Source organism: Hemicordylus capensis, chromosome 14, assembly GCF_027244095.1.
Source record: "Hemicordylus capensis ecotype Gifberg chromosome 14, rHemCap1.1.pri, whole genome shotgun sequence".
In the NCBI taxonomy this organism is placed as follows: domain Eukaryota; kingdom Metazoa; phylum Chordata; class Lepidosauria; order Squamata; family Cordylidae; genus Hemicordylus; species Hemicordylus capensis.
In genome coordinates this window covers 13,242,454-13,261,665 of record NC_069670.1, presented here as the reverse complement: position 1 = coordinate 13,261,665, position 19,212 = coordinate 13,242,454, and the positions used below count along the sequence as shown (strand labels likewise).

The window sequence follows — 19,212 nt, the reverse complement described above, 5'->3', positions numbered from 1 at the left end:
GGCCCCAGTTTGACACTTCCGTCTTCCAAGGCTGGTTTCTACATGCCCCGTGGTTGCCCATTTCCCGACTCAGAGCCCCAAGGCCATTGGCCTTCAACCAAGGCTACGGGAAGGACTCTTGTGCCGAGTTCTACCAGCATCTCGTCCTTCCATCTGCCCAAATATGACCAGAGCCAACCAACCAACCAACCAACCAACCAAGTAGTCTCATCTACATAGGCCGACCTGATTGGCTGGGCCCTCTGTCCAGCCGCCATTGGTTGGGTCGTTCGGCAGAGTGGGAGCAAGGGGCCGAGCGCCAGTACGATCCTTACTAGCACTTCTGGTATTAAATGGAACTGGTTGACGCTCTAAGGGCCAATGCCAGGCATGAAGTGGGCCCTTCCCCATGGAGATGCCGGACAGAATGACACACTGGTCTGGGTTTGCAGAAAGTAACTGCCCATGGCAACTTCCAGTTTAGGACCAGAAGTTCAAGTTGTGAGCCAGTATAGGCTTTCCCTTACCTCAGTGCATGGGAGATCTAGTCCCTTGCGTGGCCCACCATGGTCAATCCCAGATGTCCAGCCTAACCCACACTCCAAGCCCAGACAGCAGATGTACCAGGCCCCTACCCCAAAACGTGACATTTTGGTTTAGGGAGAGAAGTGGCTGACATTCATGCAAACCTGCCTATTTTGCACAAACATGCTGTGCTTCTGTTTTGCAGGCACCAACTATCACCAAAACGGATGTGGGGTGAATGGAGAAAGGAGCTTTATCTTGCAGAAGGGGAGAATGCATCTTTGTATGTTCTGCCCCTGCTGACCATCTTAGAATGGAGTCTAACATGACCCCAGTATCTGGGGCAGGTTCCCACCATGCTGTTGCAAACTGCAGCCCCGCTCAGTGTGCCCCATAGAACTCAGGGGTGGTGATGCAGAACCCAGTCCAATCCTATCAACATAGCTCCATCCTTTCATTTGCACTGTCTCATGCTGGGCTCCATCTCTTGGACACTCTAGAGCAGGCCGGCTCAGCTTTGGCCCCACCAGCTGTTTTCTGGACTACAACTCCCATAATCCCCAGCCACAGTGGCCAACAGCCAGGGATTATGGGAGTTGCAGGCCAACATCTGCAGGAAGGCTGAAGCTGAGCAGCCCTGCTCTAGAGTGCGACAGGCCCCTGATAAACTGGCTGACAGAGAGACAGAGATCACCAAGTCCCGCAGCAGCATCTGGAACTGAGAACATGCTGAACGCAGTGCAAACAGAAGCACCAGGCAGGCCGAAGAGAGCAAACTGAGGCAGGAGAAGGTGGGGCCCTTTTGAGCCCCGGAGAGCAATGCAAAGAAAGAAAGGCAAGCATCCTTAACTGGCCCTGGAAGCAGAGGGGAACCTCAATTTTTCACTGTGGTCTGGTGAAACCGTGGGGGGGGAAGCATAACGTGGAATTTAGGGGCAAGGAAGAGAGAGGCCATGTGGCAAAACGAGGTGGTGGTAGAATCCTGGGTTGGCAGAAGGGACATCAGAGTACAGGTGGAGGACGATGCCATTTTTAAATGCTCCCTTTGGTAAAGCACCTCACCCACAAGAAGCACACCAGCCCAGCCTGCCCTGCAGACTTTCCCTCTCTCTGTGCTAGTTTTCGGCTGGCAGGGAATGCTAAAAAATGCGACTCCCCAAGGGCAGGCTGAAGTGCCGGAGTCCATCCTACTGACTCTGGGATTCCGCCCCCCCCTCCTGTTCCGCATGCAGACCAGGCCGCTGTCCAGAGCAAAGCAGTGGGCAGTCTTGAGTCGAGTCCCAGAGTCTTGCTCTCGGTTTCCTCTTACATCCTGGGCCACCGGACGAATCGCTCACAACGCTAGAGTTCAGTGCCGAAGGTTCCTATCCCTGATTCAGCCTCAGCGTGGTGAGATTTCTCCAATCCAGAGAAGGACAGGGACCCCCCCCCAATAAACCAGTCCACACGCACTTAACACTGCCGTTCAAGCAAGCGTCAGACCCCACCCTCACAGAAGGAGAATGCCTCCAGCCGGGCTCATCATCACTCGAAGCAGCTTGCCTCAAGCCAGGAATGATGGCTTTCTGTTTGTAGGATGACACGCCCGCTTTGACCCTGCTACAAATAAGTTGCCCTTTTCCTCTATTGACTCAGCAGGGGGCACCATGCTGTTATGGACAGCCTGTCTGAACTCTCTGCAGGGTAACATCCAGACACAGGCACACCCTGAAGCCGCAGAAGCCAAGAAAACCCATTCTGCAAAAATATCTCAACCAGCCCCGATTCTCGCTATACAAAAGCAATACCTGTGATTTCTAAGGGCTGGCTAACACCATCCCTCAACAGCTTGCCCTCCTGGCTCGTACCAAATGTCCATCTAGTCCAGTATCCCGTTTCCCAGAGTGGAGAGCCAGATGTTTCCAGAAAGGCCCCAAGCAGGGTACAAAAGCAACATCCCCTCTCCCCATCACTAGCTTCCCCAATAACTGGAATTTGGAGATAACTGCCCCTAAACCTGAAGGTTCTATTTCGCTATTGTGGGTAAGAGCTGGGGAGAGTTCTCCATGAATTGTCTGACATCTCTTCAAAGCCTTCTCAGCCAGTGGTCACCACCACGTTTTCTGGCAAGGGACCCCACGTGCTGTGATACTGTATATAGAGAACAACGCACTGACCCAATGAATTGGGTCAATTCCAAGGCAGTCTCCCTACCCAGGTAGTACACGGGGCCAGATTTATTTGGCTTCTACAGAAGGAAGAGCTGCACCATGTTAGTTATCATTCTTGCCTAATTACATGATAAAATAAGAGATATTATCGATTTGGGGATGTGTGTTTATACATATAGATTTAAATTTTTTATAAGGATTGTAAGCCACTCAGAGAATGGCCTAGATATCGGATATATAGAGAAATAAAAAAGCAAGGCTGTTCTCTGTGCCTGGAATAATACTCAGCACATACAAAAGCATGCTTCTCAAGCGGGCAAAGCACCTCCGATATAACAGGAATCCTTACAATGACCCTGCCAGGCAGGCCAGCGTGACACACACCAACAAATGAGAGAAGGCGGCTGAGAGTGTTGGGTCTTGGTGAGGTGAGCGTGAGCAGGGGACACCCCAGCCCCTGCCTCCTGAGGCACTACATGAGCCCTACTTGCAATGGGGTGGGGTGAGGGAGACATCCTCTCTGGAACATCCTCCACGCAATTCTGGTGACTGTGAAATCTCCCCATTTGCAGGCCATGGGGGGAGAAGCAAGGAGTCAAAGGAAGCAACGAGGCCCCATTCTCTGAGCACTGGAAATTTTATTCCACCCGTTTTATATACGGGTCTGAGATTTCAGCAAGTGTCTCCTGCACACTTTCACTCTATTTTGCACTAGTCCCCCACAGGGACTAGAATCTTATGTCCACTTCTAAAAAAAAAAAAGATATTAAACATTCAGTGACCTCACCCCACTCTTGTGCCACACAGACTCACCAGCCAAACTGGTAACCATACTATAGCCAAAGGCTGGAAAACGAAAGGAGACCCAGGGGGAGAGACACCAGCCAGGTGTCTTAAGAATTTGACGCTGAAGCTCAGGAATGTGAAGTATTTTCCCCTCTCAGTTTTGCCAGCGCCCATCTGAATGCCCAGATTCCCTCTTGCCGCTCTTTGTTTGCCCATAACGGATGAGAAAGCCCAAACAATAAGCTATTGAAACAACAAGGCCATAAGTATTTTATGCCACCAAGTCCGCCCCCCCCCACCTGATTAAATCAGAATGGAACTGGAGACTTGGGTGAGCTGAAGGATGATTCACAGAGAGGTGCGAAGGGGCGGAGGCAACTGTTTCAGTCTTGCTCATCAGCAACGGCCCCCTTCCCAGACTAGCATTTTGAACAGTAGCATCCAACAAGTGGATTTTCTTTTGAGGGGGGTGGGGGCGAAATATTGGGAAGGCATTATTGCCACCTTGCTTTGAATGCCTGCACAGAGTTTGGTTCACAGCAAATAAAATCAGGACCTTCCCCCCCCCCCATTTTTTTTTAAGAGGGGGAAGCACTCTATGGTACGAAGGGCGGCCATCTTTACCTTGCAGTGTTGCCCGAGACAATTAAGACAGAACGACGCTGTTGAATGTGGTTTCCCGACAGGCTTCCTCAAATTATCATTACACTCAACATATTGTGAAGCATCAAGTAGATCCTATCAAAATGCGCCACTTTTAGAAGGCCCAGCGCAGACAGAAGCCCGGCCAACTTCCTAACCATGGTTATGGGATCAAGAGCGCCCCACTCCCGCCTCCTCCCCACTCGCAGGCAAATTCTCCACTTCTCCCTTCCAGAGCTGGTTAGCATTACGTGTGCACCAAACTTAATGCTAGCCATGGTTGGCAAGCTGAGTTCCAGCCATGGTTGAAAGTTCTGGCATGTGGCTAGTCATGGTTTAGCATTAAAACCAGCCCACGTGTCATGCCAGCACGCTGAGCTTCAAAAAGGGCACGCGGAGAAGCTCACATGCAAGAGGCGAGCGTGGAGAACGTGCAAACCCTCAGGACACACTCGATCTCTCAACCATGGTTAGGAGACTGGGCCGTGTTAGATCTGCACCAGTCCCAAGCTGGACTACCAGTACAATATCCCTCATTATTTGGGCCTTTAAATTGTTCATGAATTAGCCTGTAACCATGCAGAGAGCGCTTTATGCTAACCAGGTAAAAGGCGTGGCATCTAACAGACAGCACAACCCCAGGTCTCTCCAAACTCTTGCAGAGCACTGTGACAACGGCAGCCTCTCCTCTCCATGACAGGTACAGCGTTGTGGTGGTAATTTCAGACTCTTGACGGGCTGTGATGGTGGCTTGTGAGTGCTCACTTTCCTGCAGTTCTCCCAAACTCTCTCTCCTATTCCTCACTTTCTGGGATGCTGGTAGCTGCAACATGTGGCAGGTAGGAGAAGATATGCCATGAGGTTACCTGGGAGAGTCCATGAGAAGATAGGAAGCTGCCTTATGACCCTGGTCCATCTAGCTCAGTATGGCCTACTCTGACTGGCAGCAGCTCTCCATGGTTTCAGGCAGGGCTCTTGTCCAGCCCTCCCTGGAGACGCTGCCAGGGATTGAAGCTGGGAAATTCTGCATGCAAAGCAGAGACTCCACCACTGAGCTATGCCCCCATCCCCAACCCTATCATATAGCCGGCGGTGCTGACATGCAGTCACCCATCCAAATGTAATCCAGAGTAGACTCTGCTTAGCAAAGAGGACAATTCATGCTCTCCTCCCCTTTGGACTTGGGGAACTTGGACCCTGCTCTTCTTTCTGGCCCCCTTGGGCTGACAGGCAACTCCCCGCAGTCCTGGAACCAGACAGCCTGGGCTCTGAGCCTGCAGAGGCCTCAAACACACACAGGTCCCATCATGCAGGGTCCTGAGAGCACCTGTGGTGGCATTCACTGCCAGTGCCGGCAAGGAAGCCGCGGCCCTTTGAAACAAGCTGTACGCAATCTAACTTAATTTTATTCTACTCCAACAGTAAATCTGTGGCAGCGAGAGGACGGGGAGCGGGGGGGGGGGGGGATGAAGACCCACTGCAGTGAAACAAGTTCTATAATTCATTAAAGTGAATTATCTCACTCCTCATACCAACAAGCACCGAGCATTCGGGGGGACGGGCAGGGGGGAGGAAATCCGATGAGCGAGCCATTCAAAAGCGAGAGAGCTAGTCAGCAGTAAAAATCTTGTCTCCCGAACCATTTCCAGTTATCCATCTCACTTAATGTCGCCCGCGCTCCTCGGAAGCAGGATTCAATACCACCGCCGAGATATTGCAGGATAAGCCGCCCCGAGTGCTCGGCTGACGGGTGGCAAAAGAGCGGCGTAATGAGCCTAACAAAGGAGCCGACAAGGGGGGGACGGGGGGGGCTGACAGCCGCTGCGCCGTCACCCCACTCGCTGCCACTGCGGAGTCGTTTCCCAACAGTGTGCCAAGAAGAACCAAAGACATGAAGAAACGAGCAGCTCCTACGGACCCGAGTGCTCACCCACCGAGGAGGCTGCCCGGCCTTGCATCTCTGCATGAGTCCCTGTTCTGGCCAGGCATCCTCCTGATTGGTCTCCGGGGCTGGGTGGGGGACAGAGTGATGGATCTTTCTGCCCTCCCTCTCTCCCCCCATCAGGTGCAGCTGAATGAACTCACGGTTCCCGGTGCAAGTGTAGCCGAATCACCTACCCTCAGGAGGAGGTTGCCCCTTGTCTCCCTGCCGGAGTCGCTGTTCTGGCCCTGCCTCACTTCTAGTTGCTTCCTGCTAGGAGACGTGAATGCTGACCACTCTCTTGATTCGGCATGGATGACCAATTGGTGCAGAATCGCCTGCCCTCCTAGGAGGAGAACGCAAGAAGCTGCTTTAGACTGCTCAGACGCTTGTGCCACTGTCGACTCGGACAGGCGGCAGCTCTCCAGGGTTTCAGGCAGGGGGTCTTTCTCAGCCCGACCTGAAGAGGGTGGGACCAGCAACGCACGTGAGCGACGAATGAACATGCGGCATTACTTTACACCCAAGGAAGCAGGAGGCAATGAAGGATGGGGAAAGACTGAGAGACGGGCAGGAGCCCTGGCTCAGTCGGAAGGCACCTCCTTTGCGTGCAGAAGGTCCCAGGTTTGATCTCTGACCCCTCCAGGTAGGGGCTGGGAAAGGCCTCTCTGTCCGAGACCCTGGAGAGCCACTCCGGTCCATACAGGCAAGCCTGAGCTAGATGCAGCTCTACGGTCCCATCCAGTAGAAGGCAGCTGCCGGTGTTCTCACGAGCCTCTTCCCATTACTTCTGCCACCGCATCCAACCCAGGACATCACAGAGTCTGCCACGAGACGCGGCAGTGTGAGGTCGTGGTGCTGTCTAAGCATGGCAAGAAGGCCCAGCTCTGGGTGACCATTAGGGCCAGAAAGGTCCCAAGGAAAGAGAGCACTGAGTGGCTAGTTTGAAGACTCCTATTTCTGAGGGTTTTAAAAACATTATCTAGCAAACCTGTTCGTTTGGATCAGTGGGAAGTGGGCGGGCTTGTCTGTACTGCAGAGACCTTGGATCAGGCCTCTACAAAACCACTTGCCTGTGGCGAGTGCCCCCAGCCCTCTGGCAAGCAGGAGACCCAGACAGACCCTCCTCCCCAGAGCTCTCCATTTCACTGCCATGTCTGAGAAGGTACGGAGCCGCAGGCATCTTTTCTGGGGGGTAGGAGAGGGCTCCCACGGTTTCTTCCCATCTCCATGTCCCAGTGCAAATGACAGGAGAGCCCTCTCCCCACTTCTCTCCTAAGCCCTCTGTGTCTGGGTGCCAGAAAAGGAGGAGGGAAGAGAGTGGATTGGTGGCAACCACAGATAATGGCTGGCTTGTGCGTCAAGCCTAGTGTGGATCCCTGCCTTGTTTGGGGGCGGGGGAGGAGATTTATGCGACTTGCCCCGCCATGAAACACCTTCCCCACATCTCTCTGGCAGGTGCCTACTTTCCTAACTGTGAGGGGCCCTGTACAAACTGTGCTGGTAGTCCAGGCAGTCTAAAGGCATTCACTAGACCTAGCATTCATGTTGCTCTTACAGCTGGCTTTTCTCCAGCTTTCTCTGTGCTGTGTCTGATGGTTTTTATAGTCGCAATTGTCTTGCTTAGCTTACAGAGATGCTGTTTCCAATGGTGAGTCATGAGTCGCATGGGGGACCATGCAGACGAAAGATAGTGCGGGGGGGGGGGGCGCAGAAATATGTTAAATCGATACACAGAAGGGGAGCCTTGCTGGATCAGCCCGAAGCCGAGGGTTGCCCTCAGAAACACCACTGGGGTGGAGATGAAACCCAAGTGCCTGTGGGCAGAGTCAGACCTCCCTCGTCACAAGTTCGACGGCATCCCAGTTACTTTGTCCCATGGGACTCAATGGGAGCCACTGAGAACTGAGCACACCCAGCCATCTCCAGGACCCCGAATGGAAAGGGGAGCAGGCTAGCACCCCTACCTGCAAGCAAAACTGTGGACCAAGGGTTTGACCAGGGGTGTAGTGAGGATCCCAGCAGCCAGGGGGCAAAGTGCAGCCCGTGGGGTCTGCTTTGCGGGTGCCACAGAGCCCCAAGCCACGCCCCCTGCATCTGACATCAGACGCAAAGGGGCGGGGCAACCTAACCCCCCAAGCCTTCCCCGACCCGTTTCTTGAACTCGCCATTCGGTGAGGCTTTCGGTGCGGGAGGGTGGCCGCCACCTTGGCCAGCAGCAGAGCTGGCTCGACGGCACGGGGCCGGGGCCACTGTCCTCTGCCGGGGGCGGCAGTGGGTTGGGGCCTCCTCCTGCAGCTCCTGTGTGGTGGCCAGTGGGCGGAGCAGCGGCAAGGGGTGGGGGCAGGAAGTGCGGGGGAGGAGAAAAGAAGCCCCAGTGCGCTTCTTCCCATTGCTTGGGTGCAAAGTACCACGCCCCTGGAGCAGAAAAGGCAGCGGCAGGGTGCACCCTGAGCCTTGTGGGCCCCTTGACCCTCCAGGCCTGGGGACATTTGTCCCTCCTTGCCCAATAGACGCTACGCCCATTGGTCTGACTCAGTATAAAGCAGTTTCATATGGAACCATCTGCCTCATGTTTTGAGTCGCTAAGATCTAGGCCAGTGATTCTCAAACTTGGGTCCTCAGGTGTTATTGGACCAACTCCCATAATCCCCAACCAAAGGCCACTGAGGCTGGGGATTATGGGAGCTGAAGTCCAATAACACCTGAGGACCCAAGTTTGAGAATCCCTGATCTAGGCCCTTGGGAGGTAGGGGCTGCAGGACGTACAGTTCCAAAGAGCGGGGAGAGGCTGAGTCAGGTACAGACTCCCTCTTCCCCCACCAAGAACTGGGTGGGTTCAACACCTGTGGCAGAGGCAGCTCGCTATTCCTAACTGGGCTGTCTTCCAGTCACTCCATTATCCCTCCTGGCAGGACGAAAGGCATACAGGAATTTTTTTTTTTTTTTTAAGTTTGTTGCAACTTTAAAGTGAAGCCCAGAAAAGTTTCTCAAACTTCTTGGGTTTACTTCAGACCTGCACAACATAGGGCCCGGGGGCCAGATCCGGCCCACAGGGACTTATTGCTGGCTCATGAGTAGGAATATCCTGCAGAAACAGCAGGAGCCACAAAGAACTCTAGGATTGCAGCCTGAAAGCAACAGCAATTTAGGGAGAGGGCACTGGTATCAGTGATCCCTCTAACAAAGATTACTAGATGTTGTTGACTATAACCCCCATGATCCCCAAGCAAAAGCCATCGCAGCTGGGGATTCTGGGAGTTGTAGTCAACGGCATCTAGGGATCCCTGTTAGAGGGAGCACTGATTGATATCTGTTTAGGGCTGGCATGCACTCCAGGTGCCCCACTGACTGAGCTGGGACAGGGCCTATTTCGTGGCCACTAACCTTAGGTAAAATTGTGGGTCCCTTGAAAGGGGGAAAACATTTTAAGTAACTAACAATTAATTTTGTTAATACTTCTAATAATTAATGTTAATGCAGTAATATACTGAAAATTGACTTTGGTTGCTTCTGGCCCACTGGGCCTTGTGAGTTGGGCACCCCTGGTCTACTACAATACTTCCATGATCTTCTGGGCACCCCAACCCAGTGGCAATCCTCAAAGTACCCCAAAATTGTAGAATTCACTATATCAGGGCTGCTCAGAGCGGACCTCCTGCAGAAGTTGGCCGACAACTCCCATAATCCCTGGCCACTGTGGCTGGGGGTGATGGGAGTTGTAGTCCAAAAATAGCTGGGGGGCCTAAGCTGAGCAGGTCTGTGCTATATCAATGCTAGGGAGACACCAGAGCTCAGAAGGAGAGCAAGATCAGGATAATAATTCAAAAATCCCAATCAGAAAAGGAGAACCTCACGAACCTCAAAGTTTTTCCTGCTTGTTTCAAGTGCCAGGGCTGGCAATAAACTTTTACTTAAGTGCCTCTGACATAAAATACAATGGTCAGGCAGATGGACCAAAGGTCTAGCTCATGTGTCTGAAGCTCCCGCCTTCCCAAACGGCAGGGTCCACCCTGGTTTGCATTTGGATGGAAGACTACATGTGAGCACTATAAGATATTCCCCTTAGGGGATGGGGCCGCTCTGGGAAGAGCATCTGAGGTTCCAAGTTCCCTCCCTGGCATCTCCAGAGGGCTGGGAGAGAGACTCCTGCATGCAACCTTGGAGAGGCTGCTGCCAGTCTGTGTAGACAGTCTGGTCAGCTAGATGGACCAAGGGTCTGACTCTGTATAAGGCTGCTTTCTATGTTCCTATGGATGAGCAAGGGTCCTTGGCCAGTTGGCACCTGAAGCACCTCAGTCTTGGATGATGGTAGGAAAGAAGAATTTGGGCTGGGTCTTCTTCCTGAGGTCTCCAGAATCCAGACCCCACAAAATGACAATCCACATCACCAACAACATGTATCCCACAAGTCACAGGTTTCACTGATATCCACTCCTAAGTGTGGCACCTTTAAAAGTGGTGATTCTCTTATGTTTAACAAGTGGGGAGAGAAAGGGCCCTAGTCAGCCCTAGCAGTTGATGTCTGTTTTGTGTGTCTTTTCAGACTGTGAGCCCTCTGGGGACAGGAAACCTTCTTCTTAGTTCCACCCCCTCGCCATGTGAACCGAATTGAGAATCTCTCTCTCTCTCTTTTTGCAGAAAAGAAGTAAATAAATAATAGTAACGTGAGCCAAACAGCAGAGAGGAAGATTTTGAACTCACAGGCCCCTATCCAGACAGATGCCAAACACCAGGGAGAAGGCGGGATGAGAGAGGTTCGGCACTTATAACTGCACCGTGGGGCAGGGCAGGGGAAGAGTAGGGCCTGGAAATATTGCACAATCAGGTCCTCGCCACAGCAAATCCAGAGCTTTCCACTTTGCACAATGGCCTGGATTGTGTGCACGCATGTCTGTGGGGTGTTTTTTTTTTTAAAAAACTTTTTATTGGTTTTTCCAGTTTATACAGACAACGTTAAACTTCCCTCCCTCCCAACACTTCTGTTTGGGACGTCCCACAAGGGCTGGAGGCCAAGGATTGCCGAACCCAAAACTCCCACTCGGGGACTCACCTCTATGCCCAACACAGCAGCAAAGCCATTTCAGTGTGTACACACAAACACACACACCTCATTTCCCCCAGGGGCTAGGGTGGGGTTCTGGCGTTCCAGAAGAAAGCCGCCAACATCCACCAAAGTGGGCGGTCAAAACCCATCTGCCTGCAGATCGGAGTCGGACGGAATTGTTTTGATCTTGCAAGCTTCCAGGGGAGGGGAGGGGAGGGGAGGCTCCCCCCTCCGCCCCCCAACAGACATCAAGCAACTCAGACCTGGAAGCAGCTCCAAGCAAACGTAAGGTTGGGTTTCCTCCAATCAGCCACACATGATGCTTCAGAACCATTGTCCTCGCTAAATGGTTGCTTGTTGCAACTGTGCCTTGCCGCCTCCCCCCCCCACCTCCTGCCACCGCCACCCAACTCCAGATGAGGGGCTGAAAACTCCCACCCTGTCCTCCTCCTCACGCCCAAGAGAGTCTTTTCCTAGCCTTCCCGGGCTCAGGGAAGGAGCTTTTTCTGAGCAGGGTGGATCAGGGTGACAGTCAGGTGGAGGCAACCCATTCGGCCGCATCTGCGCGCTGATGCCTCTCCCTCCCTCTCCCTCCTCGATTCCACCATCTCTGGTCAAAGCCTCCTCCGAAGCATTAACCCTCCACTCTGGTAGAGGGGAAAAAAAGCTCCATGCTTCCAAATAAAATGTCCTCTCAGAGAAGGATGGGGGGAGGCGACAAGGAGGAGTCCTACGCGCGCCACCCTCCCCAGCGTGCGCTTGGGAGTAGGCGGCTTCCCAAGGCATACCTCTACCCCAACACCCTCCCCACTGGGTCAGGAAGGATGCGCTCAGGGAAAGAGTGCGGTGTGGTTCCTCCCCCTCCCCATATTTTTAAAAAACACAAAACCCTGAAAGCAGCAATGAGCCCACTCTTGCTACCCACATGGGAGGAGGCAAAGGCAGCGGTGAAAGCGGAGTCATGAGGCAGATCACTCCAGGCTCACTAAAGGAACGGCATAAAGGGGTGCTGGGAAAGGGGGTCTCCCCCTCTTTCCTCCACTCCCAGATATACCAGCAGAAAGGGAGAGATCAGCCCCAGTTCTGGAGAAGAGGGAATCCTAAGGCAGGCAGGCAGGCAGAAGAGAGAAGGATGCTCCTCTGCCCTGCCCTGCCCTGCCCTGCCCATGGTATTCAAATCCTCACACCCTCCCCCAGGACAAAGTGACAACACCCTGACAGGCTGCACCCACCCAGAGTCTTGCGGGGGGGGGCTTGCCATTCCCCCGTGCCCCTGCCGGCCTGGCGAAGGAACAGCAGTGAGAGCAGAGCAGGGCCAAAGAGACAAGATTTGCTCTCCACAACTCAGAGAAGGGGTCAGACCCACAGCTGCTGTCATCATGCCCCCGCAGGCAGGGAGGGCAACAGACGGACCCCCCCACACACACATACATAATCTCCTCCGAGGATGCCCACCTCTCCAAGGGCACATCCCCAGCTGCCTTGGGCCACATTAGCTCAGCCCCCACAACCCAGCTGAAGCAAACACCCACAGCTCCTGCCCCCAACTCCATTCTCGGCCACGACAGCCTCAAGACTTCCATCAGTCTTCTCACAGAGGAACTGCCAGCGAGGCCATCCCTCCCCAAAGCAAAGGGCCTGCCTCTGGGTCCATTCTCTCAGCATCAGGCAAACCAGCATTCCTGGCCCACCCCCACTCCCCCCCTCGGCAGGAGACACCCTCCAGGGCCTTTCAAGCCCCTCCAGACTCTGCCTTTTCTCTTCCTCGCCACTCCCTAAAGGACCTGGGCAAGCTCCCCCTCTTGATTTCTCCCCCATCGCCATTTAAGCCCTATTTCTCCCTCCAACCACCCAGGGACCACAGGAAAATCTTCCTTTCCAACATACCCCTCTGTACCCCGCAAGTCTAGGTGAATCCTGTAGGCCAACATCCTGATACTTTTGATCCCCTAGGTAAGACTGCACCCCCTTGCTCTGTTCTGGACATTTATACCTTTTCCCCCAAAGACACCAGCACCATCTTCAATGGAACAGAGAGTCCTTCTGAACACCCCTTAAGAGAGTTTATTCCCATCACTCTTTTCATCCCTCCCGTTATGTAACACATATCCCATCCCTACAGATATGTCCCTAACCCCAACAGGTTAATTTCTACGAATCAACTCCCAAATGGCTACCCCACACTCCTCCTTTGGGCCACATATGTTGCAGTTTAGTTAATACCTGCTAGAATGGTACCCCAACTTTTTACAAGAGATGCCACTCTTCTGAACCCCAATTACCTGGAAGGCACCTCCAAAATGGATATCCCCACCCCCATTTGGTCTGCCCAGACCCCAAGAACCAGGACAGCAATCCCACCCCATACAACTTATATGTGCCACAGACTCCCCTTTCTGAACCCCAACCCTAAGCATGACACACCCCTAAAAATGACCACAGTCCCTGCCCTCACTAAGCCCACGGATATCCTTGTCTAAGGTCCACAGGACTCCCCCTGCAGCCTACACAAGACATACCCCATAGATCCCACTTTGAGCCCCAGTGCTCAAGATGACAACCTCCGAAGAGCTCTTCTGGTGTCCCGACGGGTCTCTCACACACCCCAGCCCCCCAAGACGGCCCTCCAGCACCACCACCGCAACAGACCAGCCCCACAGTCCCTCCTTCTGAAACCCCCAAATTCACAACACATCCTTAACTCCTCACAGAAAGAGAAGTGGGGTGGGGAAGGTGGGGGGGCTACACCTGCACTTTCATTTGATCCATACATTCCCAACAGGCCTGCCCCCACCACACTGTAACAGATACGACCCACAGAGTTCCCCTATGAACCTATATATATATATATATATATATATATATATATATATATATATATATAATTTTTTAAAAGAAGTCTACCCCACCGTTTTACTGGGCCCTCCAGCGCTTCCCCCAGAATATCCACCAGGGGGCCCTCTAGCCCCCCACACACTGAGCCCCAGAGACAGCCCCCAAACTGTGCACCCCCAAATTCAAGATAAGCTACCCACACACACTACTAACAACTCAGAGCAACCCCACCCCCTAACTTGCCCCACAGGTCTCTCCCCCTCCCCATTTAGGCCCCGCCCCCCACGGAGGCCCCCCCCATAGGGCACTGCCCCCGTCCGTCACCACCTCGGCCCCGCCCCCCTCGCCCCCTTTTTCTGCCTCACCTTGCACGTCGAGGGGGGCGGGGGGCGCCGAGGTTCCTCAGGCCGAGCGGAGGGCGGCGGGGAGCAGACGCGGCGCCACCGACACCCGCAGCCGCCGCCGGAGCCGGCACCCACCACAAACAATGCTCCTGATTGGGCAGCGGGCCCGCCGGGCACGCTCCGCCTCCCCGACGCCAGCCACGACGCCCATTGGGCAAGCCGGCGGAGCGGCGGGGGCCCGGGCCAACAGCCGCGCGGGGCAGGCACAAGGACTCCCACCTCGCGCCCCCCATTGGCCGCCACCTGCGGGTGACTGACGGCGGGCGAGGCCAACGAGCGGCGGCGGAGTTCCCCGCGGGGCGCCTTTTTAATGGGTCCCTTTTAGCCGCCACATCCGGGTAACCGGTGGCCTCATGGATGTGTCGGCGGGCAAAAAAAGGGGAGGGAGGGGGGCGCGAGAGAGTGGAGGAATGTAACGGAATTCTCCCTCAGGGGTTAGGCCGCGCCCGGCCACCGTAGCCCGCCTCTGATTTTTCATTAAAAATGAGACATAGCCCTGCCCAGGCGCTTGAAAAGACACAGTCGTTTGGGCCCCCAGGATCTGGGCTAGCACCTGGATTAGGCCTGAGCTCCTGCTGAGGGAGTCAGCTTGGCATGAGTGGGGGGGGGGGGGGCGACCACGCTGCAGCCATGCCCAATAAAGGGAAAAGACACACACACAAAGGTTGCCAATTCTGACTGCACCTACTCCTGGAAATGGCCCCTCATATCAAGTGTCTTACTAGATCAGGCATTGCATTCAAGGGGATTGACAGCCCTGCTTCCCAGGAGCCTTGTGGCCCCTGCTGGACTGACCCAGGAAGCTGCCATATACTGAGTCAGACTCTGGGTCCATCTAGCTCAGGACCGTCTACACAGACTGGCAGCGGCTTCTCCAAGGTTTACCATGTGGCAAAAGCACATGCAGAGAAGACAAGCCCACCTCCTCCACTGTGAGCCACCACAACGCACACAAAAATACCATCCCAATGTTGGTCCATAATAAACATGTAAAAATATGTTCAGACCAGAGCAATAACCCCAGCTAACTTGGCAAAGAGGCACTTTTTAATGTGGTGATTCTCTTTATTTAGCGGGGGGGGGAGTAATGAGCCCTCCACCCCCAGCACAGTCCCTCCAGTGACCATTGCTGGTGTCTATCTGATGTTTCTTTTTGGATTGTGAGGCCTTTGGGGACAGGGATCCATCTTATTTATTTATTATTTCTCTTTTCCCTGAGCCATTGTTTGGAAGGGCAGTATAGAAATCAAACAAACAAACAAACTTGGACACAACCAACCCGGCACAAACATAGCAAGCTTTTAAGTGGCATACAACCCTTCTCGTCTGTTGCCAGCCCCCCAGGACTGGCTTTGAGTCTCCAGGAGAATCAGCATCTGCCGCGTGAGAACTCTTGAAAGCAGTTCTGGAGATTCTTGGCATCCTTCGCCCTGGGCTCCTTTTGGCTTGGTGACATGAGACTGTGCTGAGCAACCATTTCTCCAAGGATCCAACGCCCCCCACACATAAATGCACCTGCTCTGGCTCCCTACAGATCAGTGGCAAGCGAATAGGGATGCAAACGGGAAAATAACTGGGGGGGGGCATGCAGGGGAGGAGGAGGTTACACAGGTCTCTAACCACCCTTGTCCTGTTGATGGGGTCTGAAAGGAGTACCTCGGCTCCTTTGACATGTATGGGAGACGGGGGAGAAATTGCCATGGGGTGGGAAATGCTCATTGATTCTGGTTCAGTTATGATAAAGTCTGCACTGGTGTCAGGGAAAGTATACACAGTTTGCTATAATGAAATTAATTTCCTGAATAAACATGCCCCAAATCAACAGTAAACTCTGTGGCTTTTCGATGTGACCTGTGCCTGCGGCCTCCATTTGAGAAACCAACATTCGAGGGTGGTTCTAGTCTTACTCTACCCTGAGCTATTTGGGTTCAACAACGGCAAACAGATTGGGATTGTTTGAAGGTAAGTCATATTATACCTTAGAGTGATCAGCCATGGTCCACCAGGTTCTGCTCATGTGCCCCAAGGACCGAACATCCATGTCAAAGGCAGGGCATGCAAGGAGCAGCAGGAAAATCAACCAATAGACTCTAGAAATTCAGTAATAAAAAAAACCTTCGGTTTAAGTGGACAGTTAAGATTTCTATATTTTAATGTGTTTTTATCTGATTATCTTTTTATGAATTTTAATTGTGTTCGATTTTATGTTTTAATTCTGTACACTGCCTAGAGATTTTGATACTAGGTGGTATATAAATTCAACAAACAAACAAACAAACAAACAAGCTTTACGTTTTCACTCATGCTCTAAAAAGAATGGAAATTGCAAGTTAAGGTGCCCATTTTGACTACTGTGCATCCCTAGTTGTAGACTCTGTAGAGTCTGGTATGTGATGGCTTTAGAAATGAGGCTCCATGCACTTACACTTTGCCTTGATCTTTCAGTTGGGCATTAAGAGGGATGCATCCAGGCAGACATTTAACCGATGCAGCAGCTGATCAGAATCCGGCACAGCGTGCTCCGTTCCAATCGGCCAGGCCTCTCCAGAGAACATGTAACTGCCAAGCGCAGAAGTCACTAAGACCAACTTCCTAGAGATGCCCCTGATGAATTTCTACCTGATGCATCTCTAATCAAGGCAATGTGGGTGCATGGAGCCTCATTTCTAAAGCCATCATCATATACCAGACTCTACCTAGTCTTTACAACTTATATGGTGCAGGCGTTAAGATGAGCACTTTAACTTGCAATTTCCATTCTTTTTAGAGTACGAGTGAAAATGTAAAGCATCTTAACTCTCATCTTAACTCTTTTTGGATTACTGAATTTCCAAGTGTTTTAAAAAGGAAAATCTAATTAGACACTATGGGGAAGAGCTTAACCATGCTGGTTAAGTTGAATCTCCCCATTCTTTGGCAGTATACCTGCGATGCAAAACCTCTGTGTTCAAAGGCAGACTGCTACCCCCTTAAATGCCACAAGGCCCTGGTCATCTCACCTGCACCTTGCATTCCCTGGTAAGCACAACTGCCAGCTCATGGCCGCCATATCTGCCTTCACAAGACGCTTTCCCACCTTGCCCCCGCATCATATAGCTTGTGAGGACCCCCTCACAAACAATAACAAATGTTTTAACTCCTCTTCCAAAGCATTTAACAAGGGCTTTGGAGAAGTGGTGTCTTTTGTTCCCTAATTGATATGTGCACAATTTCATGGACGCTTTCCACACCCGGCTTTTAGCCTGCCTCTCCTCCAGAGAGCAGGTGCATTCACATATTGGGCAGATTTACCCCAAAGTCCCTGCGAGCTATCAGGGAGCACTTTACACACAATTCGGGTTTTTCACTGCTGGTTAGAGTGCAACCTGATTTACATCCGGGGTAAAAAAAATCAACTTTTTGCATCGAGGTTTTTGGATAGCATTGAGTTCGCAGTAAAGCCTCGCAGAAAACCGGTGGTAAAGCCTGCTGTGTAGAGAACTCCATGGCGATTAGATGGAGACTTTTGATTGTATAAGCAATAGAAAGTTCAGGGCGTATAATGGCGGGATGTTGAAAACACTCATCTTAACTATGCTGACACAACCGGTTTGCTTTATGCTGTAAACTGCCTGGAGACTTCGGTAGTGGGCGGTATACAAATTTATGAAATAAATAAAATAACTGTACCAGTATAATTTAGCACAAATCAGAAGTACAGCGGGGCCAGGGTTGGGAAGGGATTCAAGATTTATTTCGTTGCTGCTCAGCTAGTAAACAGACTCATTAGCACAGCCATCTGGATTTCAATTCACACCTTGGCGCTTTTTTGTCACAACCTGGAGATCATCTGTTGAAAAGCTGTAAGAACTATGCTACCGTGGGCAGTTCCAGGAGGTGGGAGGTTTGAGAAAGAGGCAGTGTCATGAGACTGGGAGAAAGCTCCCTTTGAGGTGGCAAGCCCGGGGTTCGAGCTCTGGGAAAGGAAAAAGGCAGGTACATGGAACCCATCCTTGACAGAATGGAAGCAGCGCTGAGCAGCAATGCCCAATCTGTGTGCCATGGGCCACTGAATAATCAATAAATTTGCTATTAACAAAGCAAGCAAGCAAGCAGGATGGAGCCATAACTCAAGGATGGGCTACTTGCTTTTTATGCAGAAGAGTGCCAGCCAAGTTCAACCCCTGGAACCTCCAGGAAGGACTGGCCAAGGCTAGGGCCAGCCAGCATGGACCAAACTGAGCTAGACGGAAAAAGCAGAAGGTAGCCTATTTTTCAAGACAGAAAAAGCATTGGCGCTTTTGAACTTGGGTGCTGGAGAAGACTTTTGAGGATACCATGGACAGCCAGGAAAACAAACAAATTGATCAATCCAGAAGTTTCACTTGAGGCAGAAATGACCAGGCTCAAACCATCATACTTCGGACCCATTATGAGAAAACCCAGCTCCCTTGAGAAGTCCATAATGCTGGGGGAAGTGGAAGGAAAGAGAAGAAGAGGGCGACCAGCAGCAAGGTGGATGGACTCGAGGACGACGACAGCAATGAATGCACCACTGAGAGACCTTCAAGGCTGCGTTGAAGACAGATCATCCTGGAGAGAATCTCTCTATGTGGTCGCCAAGAGTCGACACCGACTTGATGGCACTTAATCAATCAAATCAATCAGCCTCCTGTGAGCCCAGAAAACACACACAGTCACAGGAGGTGAGTGTGCACCTGCCTTTGTGCAGCCTGCGAATCTGGCTTTGACTTCTTCCAACCAGGTTCGGCTGGAGGTGTGCAACGCCTGTTTATCTACGTAGGGTGTGACTGGCTCACTGCATCACTCCCGCTGCACAGAGGAAGAAGAAATCTCCTGTCCTTGGAGGCTGCTTGTTGCATCTCTGGCTGAGTTGCTGTTCGAGGCTGATCTCTTCCCAAACAGCCTCCATTTGCGTCCAAC

The 19,212-nt window shown here is 52.4% G+C and overlaps 1 protein-coding gene across 2 annotated transcripts in view; it reads right to left on the bottom strand.

The window, feature by feature from the left end:
* GATAD2B (GATA zinc finger domain containing 2B) overlaps positions 1-14,365 on the bottom strand; it is a 46,495-nt gene extending 32,130 nt beyond the window's left edge. The window contains exons 1-2 of one of the 2 annotated variants that reach the window (XM_053277498.1): positions 14,251-14,362; positions 6,201-6,349 (exon numbers count right to left, since the gene is read on the bottom strand). The gene's annotated coding sequence lies outside the window, so the exon portion shown is untranslated. Of the gene's footprint in view, positions 1-6,200; positions 6,350-14,250 lie in introns of both variants that reach the window. The other variant, XM_053277497.1, reaches the window with a different exon arrangement.
* Positions 14,366-19,212: the final 4,847 nt, after the last annotated feature.